Source organism: Hemitrygon akajei, chromosome 1, assembly GCF_048418815.1.
Source record: "Hemitrygon akajei chromosome 1, sHemAka1.3, whole genome shotgun sequence".
NCBI classification, from domain to species: Eukaryota; Metazoa; Chordata; class Chondrichthyes; order Myliobatiformes; family Dasyatidae; genus Hemitrygon; species Hemitrygon akajei.
In genome coordinates, this window is record NC_133124.1 from 69,526,346 (window position 1) to 69,532,381 (window position 6,036).

Below are 6,036 nucleotides of genomic sequence, written 5' to 3' on the forward strand. Positions count from 1 at the left end.
CTGTGAGGAGGATCCAAAGAGGCAAAATTGTGATTTGGACGATAAATGAAAAGCAAAAACCTGCAGATGTAGGAAACCTGATGCAGAAATATAAAATGCCGGAAACACCAAGTACATCATGCAGTATCTATAGAAAGAGAAAAAGAAAGAATGTCCTGTCAGTATTGATCTGAAACATGAACTGTTTCTTGTACTGCAGATGCTGCCTGACCTACTAAATTTCTCCAGTTACAGGTCCCAGCATCTCCAAACACATGTTCCCAGCATGTACTGGTAGTATTCCTGGTGCTCATCATGAAAACAGAAAATATCATCAAGAATAGTCACAGCCCCTCAAACAGGCCCTGCATTTAGTGTGACTTTGGCTGATCTACACTGGGCACATCTCCTCTTTAGTGTTATTGTTCCATACTCCTCGGTTACTTGATCTATCAAATATTTATCCATCTCCACTTCAAATATTTGGAGTACCCATCTAATGGAGTGGAGAATCCAGTAACCTTTTGCTGAAAGAATTTCTATGTATCCTCATTTTAAATGATCATATCTTTATCTTGTAGTTATGTGCCCTTACTTAAGAATCTCCGAATGGTAAAAACATTCCAATATCACCCCTGTCAAACCTCCTTAGGATCTTGCATATTTGAATAATGTACCCCCCGCCCCCATCTCCTGAACTCCAAGGAATACAGACCCAAACTATTTAGCCTCTCTTTGTAGGACAAACTCACACTCCAAGAATTACCCTGGTGAATCTCCTTTACACCTACTTCTGATATGACTAGGTCCAATTTTAAGTCAGGGAATCAAACTGTGCACAGCACTCCAGTTGGGGCTTCATCGAACCCCTGAACAACTGCAACAAGACCTCCAACCTCTTTGCAATTAAGGTCAAAATGCCATTTGCCTTCTGATTTGGGGGACTGAACACAAGAGCCGCAAGGCAATGATGCAGTACTATAAAACTCTGGTTAGACTACACATGGAGAGTTGTGTTCAGTTCTGGTTGCTTAACCATAGGAAGGATGTGAGACATTTAGAAGGTGCAGAGTAGATTTACCAGGATGCTGTCTGGATTAGAAAGCATGCCTAATGAGGAAAGGTTGAGCGAGCTAGGGCATTTTTCTTTGAAGAGAAGGATGAGAATAACTTGATAGAGGTGCACAAGATGATAAGAGGCATTGATAGAGTGGACAGCTGGAGACTTTTCCCCAGGGTGCAAGTAGCTAATACAGGGGGTTAAAACTTTAAGTATTTTGAAGGGAAGTATGTAATGATGCCAGAGTTTGTTTTTTTGATATTATGTATACAGAGAGTGGTAGGTACGTGGAATTCACTGCCAGGAGTAGAGATAGAGGCAGATACATTAGGTACATTTAAGAAATTCTTAGACAGGCACACGGATGATTGAAAAATGAAGGGCTATGTGTAAGGGAGGGTTAGATTGATCTCAGAATAGGTAAAGGTTCAGTACAACACAATGGTCCAAGGACATGTACTGTGCTACGTTCTACATTCTATGATAATAATGCCTTATTGTCTGCCTGCATTGCGCTTTATCTGTAACTCTAACACTTTACTCTGCATTGTTATTGTTTTACCTTGTTCTACTTCAATGCACTGTGTAGTGAATTGATCCAACTGAACAATATACAAAGACACTGTACCTCAGTACACGTGATAATGATAAAGTAATTAATTTGCAGCAGTTTATCAGGCATATTGCATCAGATAATCAGCATGCACAAGAAATACATATTATATAATACTTTCTACAAGAAAGAACACAGAAAAAAACGAAGCCTATTGCAGTGCAATGTGGTCATAATATTGCTGTACTGAGGTAGTGATGAGGGTTGTGCAAGTTGGTTCAAGAACCAAATGGTTGAAGGGTCAATGGCATGGTCCAGACATTGCCTCCACAGTGTTTGTGCTGTGACAATTTCAAGCAATTCCATTGTGGATAGGTAGTGGTGGTGATGATGAGGTCCCCATATAGATTCTATTTCAGGGCTTCTGCTGGCATGGAGACGAGAGGTTGATCAGCTGAGGGAGGATGGTAGGTGGAACTTCTCTTGTTTCATTTCCAAAATAGTGCCTTCAGTCCTGGTATTTCTTCAACTCATCTCTGCTTTAATGGGGCATCCAGACAGAGACACACAGAGATACATAAAGAAAGACAGAGAGGGTGAGAGAGAGAAATACACTGAGGGCAACAGGTGATTTTGCACCCGTAACTTTTGAGCTCGTCCACTGACCCTGTGCCTGTCAGTCAGGAGTCACCAAGCTGGGACCTCCACTGGGCTCCTGCCTCTCAGTGAATTGGCCATTGGGAGGTTCTGGATTCCTGTGAATAATTACATACCCTGCTCACATTCACCTATCCCACAAAATGCCACAGCAACCAGTTCAGCCATTCTACTTCTCCAATTTTATAAGAAGTGTGAGAAGTAGATACACGCCAGATTCCAATGATAGGCTCACCCACAACTCCAGCCCAACACCAATAATCAAAAATAGTGACCTTCTGCCAAGCCTCCCTGAAAATGCCAGATTTCACCAAGGAATGGTGAACAACCTGATCTTCTCCCCTAATTCCCTGTGTTATGAACCCCATAACTGGGTCACTTACCAGCAAAGATAGAGAGGTCCGCTGAAGTCTGATGGTACTATTTTTAAACGTTTTTATTTATAAAGGGGCACAAAAGTAAGGTTAATACAAACATTCAGATAATATACGTCGTCAATACTCAATCTAAAGCGCGGGTATAGCAATAATCAACAATAAGAAGTAGCTCTATCGTTTGTCTAGGGGTAAAAATATTGTCCGATGGAAATATCAAAGTCTCTGGAGTTCATGCAGGCTTTTAGCCTTTTGGGGACCGCTGGGTTTCACGTGTTGGAGAGAGAGAGAATTTTTGGTGAGAAAATAAACTTGCCAGCCTTCTGGACTCAAATCGTTGAATCGGGAACGTGGGTTCCCCGTTGTCAGTTCGAAGTCCTTTTCGGTGTTATCAGCCACTCGCTCCCTAGGCTAGGGGAAACGAACCACACGTGGCTTCTGAATAGCTTCCCGTCATCACGGGAGCGATGAGCGATGGTGTCTCCTTCTGATGCGTCGCTGGGCACTGCCCCCTGCAACCCCCTCTTTTATCCTGACCTGCAGGGTTGCAGACGTCAATCAAGGTGAGGCGATGCAATCCCCACCCACATTGCCCGAGGGGGTACACGTAGTCCTGATAGCTGGCACGTAGCATAGAGTCGCAATCCACACAGGTGTCTCTAAGAACAATGGTCAAATCCGTTGCATTGTCTCTCTCTCTTTTCCTGGGTCCAAGACCTGAATTAATAGCAATCTTGCGATTCTCAGGAAGGAGGGGGCTGGGATCATAACACCTCCCCTCTTAAAAAAACGTTTTTTACCAGCGGTTAAAAACGGATTCGTACAGAGTCTTACAGGATTTTAGAATCTAACACAATACACAAGCTTTTCTTTTCACTACAGAGCTATACAGTTATACATTTAATTCAGCATCTAAACAGGTAACGATTACAGTGGCACTTCCTTTAATATTTTTCCCTCTTGTACCTGACTAAAGGCTGGTAGCATCAGATTTCAACTTAACAGGCAGGTTCCAAGGGGGTTGTCTTTGTTATTCACATGCTTTGTCAAAATCCCGTACAGCCAGTTTTTCTATTTAAAAATGGCGCCCCCATTAACCGTCACCTTTTTTCCAGTGAGTTCCTACGGGAGGAACTCGATTAGTTTGGCAAGGTAAACTCCCGCCCGCCTCGTTCATAGGAGTTATTTTATCAACACCGTGTCCCAGACTTAGGTCATTTCCACCCAATTCTTTATTTTTCTCTTCAGGAACCGTCATGCTATTAGTTTTCAATTTAAGATCTGCAAGCGATCCCTCTTTGTTCAAACAGCATTTCAAATTCTGCTGTTTCACACCACACCCTTGAATAACAATAGTGTGTGGGGCCCCGGCAGCTTCCGGCTTACTCTGTAAGCGATCTGCAGGGTTTAAATTTTCTTCATTCGATTTGGGAACTACAAACTTTCCATTCCCTTCAATAATAATATTTATCCCCCCATGTTCGAGTTCCGCCTTAAGTTTCACCACCCCTTCGTGTACGAACACCTGGGAACCCTTACTTCCCACAATTACCAGGGTTACCCTGTCTTCACTGAACCCAGTCTATCTGACCCAAAAGGACGGCCGTCTCGTTCAGCTGAGTCAGATACCTCAGACCTTTTCTGAGCTCCAGGACTAGGTTCAGGACCACGTGCATCCCCGTCTTAGACACACTCAAACGGGACATTGACCTCTTCCAGGCTTTCAATACCCGTACCTTTTTCAGATTACAAATTCCCTTGCTCCTCCCAGCTACTCTCTGGGCAACTCCCTTCCGGAGTAAACTCAACCCCGCGGGCTGAAACAACCTCATCTGCCAACACAGCAGACCTCTCCAAGGTAATGGCATCCTTTTCATCTAGGACTGTCCTCATCTCATTATCGAGAACACCTTTATAACTCTCAACTTCTTCACACAGGTCTGCCAAGCCAAACCGATCATCCATGTCCAACTCTGGACCTTTTAACAGCTTTATCTGTTTCTCATCTTTATTTCCTACCTCTAGGACCTTTCTCTTCGCTAAGGGTAGATCTATCTCCTCTCCCTTACCCCCTTTCACTTTACTACTCCTCGTTTTACCACCCTCTAAACCCTCATGGCACAGGGTCGGTAAAGACATCTCGGCCAAATCAAAACTGCTCAGATTTAAACGGCTCTCGGGCTCAGCTGCCTTTTTCGATATGCTGCGAGTGACCGCGCATGCGGGATAGATCTTAGGATCTGAGGGAGGGGCCTCAACCCACGTAGGCTGGGTTGTCAGCTTCACGGCTGCATCCATCTTCCCACCCGCTAGGTCGTTACCCAGAAGGACGTCCATGCCTTCCCCCGGCAACTCCGGCAGGACCCCCAGTTCCACTGGTCCCGACACCAACTCACAATCTAGAAGGACCCTATGCAAAGGCACCACTTCGGTCCATTTTCCTATGCCTCTCAGGGCTACCTCTCCCGTCTGAGGTCCAAATTTGAACACCTTACTGCTAATCAATGATAGCTCCGCCCCTGTGTCTCTCCAAATCCGTACGGGAATTGGTGGGTCCCCCTCCCTCAAAGACACGGTTCCGTGTGACAGACAAATCTCAGACCCCTCTTGCACTCTGCCTACCCGGTACCCTCTTGCCGATTTTCTGATTACCACTGCACACCCGATAGGGACCGCTGCTTTCCCTTTTTCTAGCTCTTTCCTCGGAGCAAAGCACCTAGATGCAATATGTCCTCCCTTTCCACAATTAAAACAGGTCAAGCCCGGAAATCTCTGGCCGCCTGGCCTTTCCCCCTCAACCTTACCACTAGCTCCCGGCGGGACCTCTGCCCCAGCCGGCGGACTTTCTCGATCGTTCCCACAGTCTCTCGGGGTACTTTTTGGCGAGGAAAACTTTGTCTTGTGGGTTAGGGCATATTCATCTGCGAACCTAGCAAAATCTGAGAGGGACTTATTCGGCCTCTCATTCAAATACATCCGGGTCTCTTCCGGAACACAACCTTTAAATTCCTCAATCAAAAATAACTCCCTGAGACGCCCATAATCCTCGTCCACCTCTTCCGCGGTGCACCAATGGTCCAAGAGCACACCCTTCTCATGGGCTAGCTCGGTATACGTTTGATTCCACCCTTTCCTTAAATTTCTGAACTTTTGTCTATACGCCTCAGGTACCAATTCGTAAATCCGGAGAATGGCCTCCTTTACTTCGGCATAATTTTCCGCTTCTCCCTCCTCCAGGGACAACGCCACATGTGCTCGCTGTGCCTTCCCTTTTAACACACTTTGTAACAACGCCACCCACTGCTCTTTGGGCCACTTCTGATTCACTGCCACCTTCTCAAAAAGCAAGAAATAACTATCAACATCCGTCTCCTCGAACGGAGGTACTAACCTTAACTCCCAACTAACATTAA